The following is a 9,090-nucleotide window of genomic DNA, read 5'->3' as shown; positions in this document are numbered from 1 at the left end:
TTGATGAACACCGGCAGCCGTTGAGTGTTCTCCACTGATACACATCATGTTTCGCTAGCGACTAACAGCACAGATTTCACGTTAGAGTTAGAAATTCATATTTTGGTGCGTTCACTTATCTGCCTGTTTTTCCAGATATTTCTTAAACTCGCAAAGCAGCCCTTGCTTTCTTGATCCGTGCGCCTATGTCGATCTTGGTACCGCCGTCTCACGCTATTTGGGTACCAAGATATTGGAAGCTTTCAACATTCTCCACTGGTTGCCCGGCTACTGTGAAACAGGAAGGGGTCACCGTGTTTACATCCAACGATTTGGTTTTGTTGACGTTGATGACTAAACCTGCCGAAGAGGAGCGCTCGGCAAGGTAGTTGAGCTTACGCTGTATATCAGAGCGCCGTTGAGCGAGGAGTGCAATGTCACCAGCCAATTCGAAGTCGTTTAGGTGCTCCATGTTTATAAGCTGCCATAACAGCCCGCGGTTTGGTTCACGGTCAATCGCACCTACCAGAATCTCATCGATTACGATGAGGAACAGTACGGATGACCCCATTGTGCAGCACTCTACACGAAAAGGCCTCGCACTGTGTCTCGATGATGCCGATGATTTTCTCAGGAACCCCCTTGCGGTTCAGGGCGCCCCACATATTCTCGTGATCGAAAACTTTTTCGTAGTCAATGAAAGCAAGTAAAGGGACTCTTGAATTTCGTTGACCTGCTCCAGAATGATGCGGAGCGTGACAATATGGTCCACACAGGATCTTCCGGCACGGAATCCGGCCTGCTGCCGCCGGAAAGTCGCACCGATCTTCTCCTGAATCTAGGATACTAGGATAATTTTGCATAGAACTTGGAGAACGGTACACAGCAACATAATGCCTCGCCAGTTATCGCATACAGTCTGGTCACCCTTTTTGGGCACCTTCACTAAGATACCTTGCATCCAGTCGACCGGGAAAGTTGCGGTGTCCCAGATATTACGAAATAAACGATGCAGTAGTTGAGCGGATGTCATGGGGTCAGCTTTGAGCATCTCGGCTGATATGCGATCGACCCCTGGAGCTTTATTCGACTTCATGCTTTGTATGGCTGTTTGAATCTCTAGCCGCGATGGAGCTTCGGACGTGTTCAAATCAGCGTTTCAGCTGGTCAGTTGGGTCGGTCAATAACTGATCATTCGCGTCTTTTACAGGCATCGTTGCATTCATCTTTGCCCCGCTCAAGCGTCTTGAGATATCGTAGAGGAGGCGAATGTCCCCGGTTGCTGCGGCTCTCTCTTCGTCGTCGGCCAGAGAGTCTGCCCACGCTCGCTTGTTCCGTCGACATGAGCCGAGTATCGCTGACGGGCTAAGACTTTGGCTCCTCTGGTTTTTTATCGCTATATCGCGGCTTTGGCTTCTCTTCGCTCCTCTATCTTCCTCCAGATCTCATCGGTGATCCATTGTTTTCTCTGAGTGCGCAGTTCGCCCAGATTGTTTTCGCTGATGGCGATGAAGGCATTATTGATGGCGGTCCATTGCACAGTGTTGCTTTTTGCCGATCTCGTGCGCTTTTTTAATAGCATCGTTTCTGTTGACTTTTTCGCTATAGTTTGTTTGGAGAAGACGTTAGATATCAAAAAAGCTTGTAAAATGGTTAATCCACCTGTCCACTCCGGAACCCACCTCCGATTCTGGCTAGGAAATTCCTACGTCTAGCCTAGGCTCCGTAAGCGCACAATTAATTTGCCTCCCAAACGACACCAAAATAAATCCCACCACTGGGTCAAACAGCCACCATTCAGAGCGAACAATAAACCCCACCCGAGCAGTATCCGCGGGGAACACTATCTTTAAACCACCGTTCACTCCTTAAATCACCCGAAATCACCCGTATCCTTGGGCACAGTTCTTTCTATTTAAATTACTTCGAACACCGACCGTTTCTCATTAAAACACTATATTAAATATAAACTTAACTGCTACAAAATTACTTCAATAAAATACGGTATCCAAAATAACCGACCGAACCGATTTAATTTATAGTGTGTACTGGTTACTGATATCTTCAAAAGAGCAATCCAACCTTCCTCCGTTCTCTGTTGAAGATATCAGTGACGTCATCGTTTGGAGTATAGTCCGACAGTGAGAGCTTATCTCCGTCGGTTGCTCTGTTGTGGTCTACGGCATCTCTACCCGTCGGCTGGTCAGCTGCTATCGGCATAGGAAGAATAGTACAGCAGCAACGATCGTCCCAACAGCGTACAGCATTGTTCTCCCTTCGATCCATCCATGCCGCATTATAGACGATCTGCTATAGTGCTATCGCTGGTAGACATCCATTGCTCGTCGGGCGATAGATCCACTGCAGACTGTAATGCTTTACGTAATCTAGCTGCGTTGCAAACTACCTTAATCGAAATCTATTATACTACCTTAAATGCTAGTATCACAGTGTATATCACAGCAAAGTAAGCTTATCTATTATTATGTAAAACTATTCCTAACCTATAAATATGATCACAGCTAGCAGCTTACGTGCATTAATTTGAACTACAACGAAGAATTATTGTAAAGCTCTAAACCGAATTATGTAAGTCATCCAATCATCTAATGTGAAAACATAATTTAAGCAAATACATTATTCCAGCTTGAAGCTGTATCAGCATAAAACTGTCTTTGCTATAAGATCGTAGACTCGGTGAAAAGGGATCTTGTTCTTCGGAATAATTCTTCAAGACAATTCGTCATGGCTTCGGCACATGACGGAGCACCGAAAGAAATCGGTGATAACATTAAGCAGGGTAGTTGCGCTAATTGTGACAGACCGGATTCATATGAAAACTACGTGCAATGCAATCGTTGTCAAGCATGGTGGCATTTCTTATGTGCAGGAGTTACCGAATCCATTGCTGATGAATCGTTCACATGTGAGGCCTGCTCACCACACAGCGTCTCATCTCGTGCGTCTTCAAGATCCAGCAGTAGAGTTGCTGCGATGCAGCTTCGTTTGAAAGAAATGGAAGCGCAATGCAAGTTGGTAAGGTAAGAGCTCGAAAAGGAGCTAAAGGCGTTTGCAGAGGAAAGGAAATTGCTACAACAACGAGACGATCCATCACAACAACAACAACAACAAGATAAACAACGAACCGAGGAGTGGGTTGATCAACATACGGGCAAGGTAGATAGCACCGAAGGCCAACAAAAGGACCAGAAAGCAGCTGCAATCATCAACTCACGCCAACAGGTAAATTGGCATCAAGGACGGACTCCTCTACCGGAAGGGCAACTGTCTCCTACGATGCAGGCTGCTTTCAATGCAGCGGTACAGGCAGCAGTGAAAGCTGCGCTTCAAGCAACAAACCCATCACGGCTACCACAAGAAGCGACAGGAGGTGAAGTTCGAGCCACAGGTGCAATCCCTAAAACAGCACCGAAAGATCTCTCATCTACCAGGATTGGGATCAACAGAATCAGTAGCGGGGCGCAGAAAGGTAAACAGGATCATTCCCCCCCCCCTCCCCCAAAAACCCACAGGTAAGCCAATTGAAAACCACACTATCTCCTCAAATTATAATCAATGGATCCAAGAGCTAACCAAGAAATTTGGTAACGTAAAACTGGATCAAACGTTGGCTTCTACCAAGCCACTTATTGGAACTGTCCCTTTGCAGCCGGGAGTTTCCACAAAAGCAAATTTCTGTTCTGATTTTCAAACGAAAAATATATCGTCCAACTTTGATACCGCACTACGGTCCGGTGAAAATGTCAACCATTCGTACAACCATATACGAACAAGCATGTCTTCGATACCAGATAATGTTTTTTGGGATTCTCGGGAGTGCCCACCTATGTCCCCCCCTCCTGGCAGTTAGCCGCCCGGCAAGTAATGCCTCGCGATTTACCATCTTTCAATGCCGACCCGGCGGATTGGCCTATTTTCATTAGTAGCTTTTTCAATTCAACGCTCGCGTGTGGTTTTACCAGTGCTGAAAATCTCGCGCGATTGCAACGTTGTCTGAAAGGTGATGCTTATGAATCGATCAGGAGTCGTTTACTGCTTCCAGATACTGTTCCCCATATAGCAATTGCTATATGGTCGCCCGGAGCTCCTGATAAACGCCCTGCTCCATAAAGTTCGGTCGGTTCCAGCTCCGAAGGCTGAAAAGCTGGAAACTCTGATAGAGTTCGGGATAGCAGTCCAAAGCCTGTGTGACCATTTGGAGGCGGCGGGTCAACACACTCACCTTTCAAACCCAACATTACTAATGGAATTAGTAGATAAACTTCCTGTCCATACCAAGATGGAGTGGGCGGCCTTCTTACAGAAATGTCCCGAGGTCAATCTGCAAAGTTTCGGCGTTTTCATGTCCTCGATTGTTGTGTCAGCTAGCAAGGTAACTGCAAGCATACCCGGAGGGTGTAAATCAATTTCGTCGGATAAATCTAAAAGCAAGCAAAGAGGATTCATCAATGCTCACAACGAAGATGGAGAAGAAAACGTGCGGGAAGATAAAAAGTGCTATGTGTATGAAGAACCAGGTCATCGTGTTTCAAGTTGTGAGTTATTTAAATCGTTTTCGGTCGACGGACGTTGGAAGTGTGTGCAGTCCAACGGACTGTGCCGAAATTGTTGGAATGCCCATGGGAAAAGGAGTTGTCGCTACCTTCGACGCTGCGGTGTGGGGAGATGTGAATTTCGGCATCACCCTCTACTACACTCAAACCGGAACAATCGGCCGTCCTTCAAGGAGACTTCGGCGGAAATCGTTAGCAGTAATACTCATCGCCCAAAGATGCAATCCACTCTGTTTCGCATTTTTCCTGTTACATCGTAAGAAAACGTATATGGCTCAAGGAATACTCAAGAGCTTTCACCCAGTGAAAACTGCATCTTAATTAATCGTTCCAATAATTAGTAATCGAATTTAATCTAAACCGTAGTTTTCTGGAGCTAATTGCGTAACTCTTCAACAGGCAACATTGCTGCTCGTGGCGCGAAAGATAGCACACACAAATTCAGGCTACTATGTTGCACTGCACATTTCAGTGATGCCCTCAAAGAAGTTTAACGATCATGACTAAAGATTCGCAACCTGTCTTAAAATCGATTACTAATTATTGGGGTGATTAATCAACACGCGGTTTTCGTTGGGTGAAGGCTGTTGAGTATTCCTTTTAGCTATGTAGGTTTTCTTTTAACCTGCGCCTAATGGGGAAACGTCACTAACAGTATAATAAAAAAATAAATTTCCCCATACTTATTTGCATGCAAACTTGAAACGGTTTGTGCTAAATCAGTTTTAATCCAAATGAGCTCAAATTTTCAGAGGATACTCAGAACATGGTAAAGAATCAGATGAGCACTGTGGAGCAAAATCGATTTTTTGAACCACCCTAGGACCCAGAGCAATTGTGAAGACATATGCATTCCTTGATGATGGATCATCGTTCACTTTAATCCTACTTTAATCGAAGAAGACTTGGTCGAAGAACTTTGAATCCGTGGATCACCAATGCCCCTTTGCCTGGCCTGGACAGCGAACATGACCCAAACGGAATCCAATTCTATGGAAGTGCAGTTATCGATAGCAGGTGCGGGTGATAAGAAACGGATGGAGATGGTAGCACATACAGTGAAAAACTTGAACCTTGCTAGACAGACATTGATCTATGATGATCTCAGAAGAAAATTCCAGCATTTGAATGGTCTTCCGATTGCCAGCTATAAGGATGCGGTGCCACGTTTGTTAGTCGGCGACGACAACTCAAGCTTAACAGTCCCTCTGAACTCGAAGGAAGGTGGACAGTACGAACCGGTGGCGGCAAAGACACGACTAGGCTGGTGTATATATGGAGGAAGAGACTACAGAACATCGGGAATTCCACTCAGCCTACATGGCTGTGTTTGTGTGTGTGACCGTACACTACACATTACGGTGAAGAACTATTTCACCATCGATGACATAGGAACGACGAATGAGACTGTGTTGGAATCAGCGGAAAACAGAAGAGTGCGGAAAATTCTTCAAGAAACCACTAAGCGCATGGGAGGGAGGTACCAAACTGGCTTGTTGTGGCGATATGATTGTATTGAATTTCCCGATCATATGGCCTTGAAAAGACTAGAATGCCTCGAAAAAAGGATGAGCCGTGATTCCACATTAAAAGAAAGCATTCATCGGCAGCTTGTGGAATACCAGGAATAAGGGTATGCAAAACCAGCAAAGCGAGGCGAACTCGACGAAGCTGACCTGGAACGAGTCTGGAATTTGCCATTAGGGGCGGTTGTGAATCCCAAAAAAACAGGAAAGGTGCGGTTAATATGGGACGCTGCGGCAACTGTGGACGGGATTTCGCTAAACTCCTTACTTCTGAAAGGCAATTGACGTCATTACCAGCAGTTCTATCGCGCTTCCGCTTCAGTCAAGGCTTCATATCTGGTTTCGATGGTTAAGCAAAATTTTTATCTCACTTTTAGGTGGATTAATCATTTTACAGATTTTCTAAAAAAGGCTTTTTTTATCTAACGTCTACTTCAAACAAACTACAGCGAAAAAATTAACAGAAACGATGCTATTAAAAAGCGCACGAAATCGGCAAAAAGGAACACTGTGCATTGGTCTTCCACGCTGCCACCTTCCGGAATATCTGCAGCACGCGTCTCCAGTTCTTCAACGGAGGACCGTTTCACCGTGGCATCTTTTAGTCGGCATGTGTTGAACCGTCCTCCAACTCTTTCCTCCTACCGACGAATCCGCGCAATGCGTAGGCGTATTTCGCTGATGAGGAGGTGATGATCAGACGCGATATTGGCACTACGTTTATTTCGTACATCAAGAAGGCTTCGTTTCCATTTGGTCGTCGGGTGGCAACCAATCAACGCAAGGATGTGCAAGCTGAGGATAAAAGGCCGTTTCCTCAACTATAGCATCATCAACGTGCACTGCCCACACGAAGGGAGACCCGACGACGAGAAAGAAGCGTTCTACTGCGGGATATCAAAATCGTCATTGGCGACATGAACGATGAGGTTTCCGCTCAGGAGAAAAAGTATAGACCGGTCGTCGGAACGCATAGTCTGCACACCGTATCGAATGATAACGATGCATAAACTTTGCAGCCTCCTGTGGAATGGTAGTTCGAAGCACCTTCTTTCCCCGCAAAAATATCCACAAGGCCACATGGAGATCACCTAACCAAGAAACGGAGAACAAAATCGACCACGTTCTAATCGACGGTAAATTCTTCTCCGACATCACGAACGTCGTACTGCAGTGCGAATATTGAATCCGACCACTACCTCGTTGCAGTATGCCAGCGCTCAAAACTCTCGACGGTGTACAACACGCGTCGAAGTCAAGCACCGCGGCTAGACGGTAGACAAGCCCAAGAATACGCGCAGCAGCTAGAAGTGGCACTTCTGCATAAAGTTCTGAAGAAATTTCGTAGGAAGCATTTTTCACTAGAGATTCCTCCAGGAATTCCTTCGAAAGTACTTCCTTCTTCGAAAATTCCTCCTAAAATTTTATTATAAATTCGTCGGATATTCCTTTAGAAATTCTTCTGGCAATCTCTTCAGAAATTCTTTTAGGAGCATTCGAGAATTATTTCAAGAGTTCCTTCGGAAATTTCATATGGAAATTCCTTAGACATTTCCGTTAGAAACCCTTCCGAATATCCCTGAAGGATTTCTATTTCTTTTTTCATTTAAGATACAAATGTTTTATGAGAACAATATATTCTTAAAGAATCAATTCTGTGATAATATCGGCTTAACTTTAACTCATGCTTCTTATTACGATTATTTTATAAAAAATTCTCAACGTCTACTAGAATTCTTCTTGGGCACATCAATCATAAGATCCAAAGATAATGCTCGTCCTGTCTCATAAACAAAACCAAGTCCTGTTTTTATCAAATCCCAACAACGCACTTTGTAAATCATGATTTATGGAATTCACTCACCAGCAATTTCTTTCGCGCAACTCCGCGCATGACATGGCACCATACCCATCCACAATATCGTCCATCGCGACCAGGATCGGATCGGTCCCCGTCTCGGTTCGCTTGCGCCGATAATTGATTCCGACAACCCTTTTATTGCTTGCTGTTCGGGTTTCTGCAAACACATCATCGCAATTAAGGCGAGTCTCATAAATCATCGTCGCAAGCTGCCCTCTGCTAGCTATAGGCTCGGGCTGGATCGATCCGTGCTTGTTAGCATACAATCACATGATCCCTTCCCGAGCGGCGTCGCCGCCATCATCATCGTCATGGTCCGACCAGCGCGCCGAGTTAGCTTAGTTTTTGTCCATCCGAGCTGGTTTTATCACATCTCTGAACTTCGCAAAAAAAAAAACGGCGTGCGTGTGTGACACGTTCCCTTCCCAAGCGGAATGCACCGTGGCATCCTTTAGGAGCTGAAATGGCATACCAGAAATAGTTCTGATGGGATGCCAGGGCTGTAAATGAATTTTTAAAACAATATTTGCGAGGTCATAAATCTTTAATAACGTCGACGTCATATATCTCGACTAATCTCTAATCTGTTAAAATTAATAAAGTTTTGAAGCAATATTCTGAATTTTCGTTAAATGTTAACCACAATGTAGGATATTATTTTTTAGAATAAAATGGATCAGCGTGCCAAAGTTCGCAAATTGAAAATCACGCACGACATATAACACCCCTGGAATATTGCCGGATAATGCGTTCGTAGGAAGATGCAGAGGGACGGTGGGGACCCATAAATCAACGATCGCTGCGGACAGATACCGTCGTCTAGTGACCGATCCGCTCCCTAACAAGCAACAGGGGGAATTCATTGTTTCTGCAATAATAAATATTGATTTCTATGTGAATATATTTTACATAGATCATCGACGTGTCTTCGTCAGCCGCCCGATTGCGGGAATTTCGCCTGAAGAGAAGGTCATTGTTCGCCAGAGCCGCAAGTGCCAATATTTTCTCGCGGCTATCTTGACTTGACGGTCCTCGATTGGACGATGTTTGCTTTCCCAAAGAACAACTAGTCCGAAGATAAGTGGGATCTTCGCAAGGTTAAGTGGCAGTTGGTTTCGTGGTGGAGAGCCTCTCGAACGGAATGCTGACT

General features: G+C 45.1%; 1 pseudogene; it reads left to right on the top strand.

The window, feature by feature from the left end:
• Positions 1–2,724: 2,724 nt before the first annotated feature.
• On the top strand, positions 2,725–4,110 carry LOC134209677 (uncharacterized; annotated as a pseudogene).
• Positions 4,111–9,090: the final 4,980 nt, after the last annotated feature.

The sequence above is a fragment of the Armigeres subalbatus genome, chromosome 2, assembly GCF_024139115.2.
Source record: "Armigeres subalbatus isolate Guangzhou_Male chromosome 2, GZ_Asu_2, whole genome shotgun sequence".
Taxonomy (NCBI): domain Eukaryota; kingdom Metazoa; phylum Arthropoda; class Insecta; order Diptera; family Culicidae; genus Armigeres; species Armigeres subalbatus.
The sequence above is the reverse complement of the archived record's forward strand: the minus strand, read 5'-3'. Positions and strand labels throughout refer to the sequence as shown.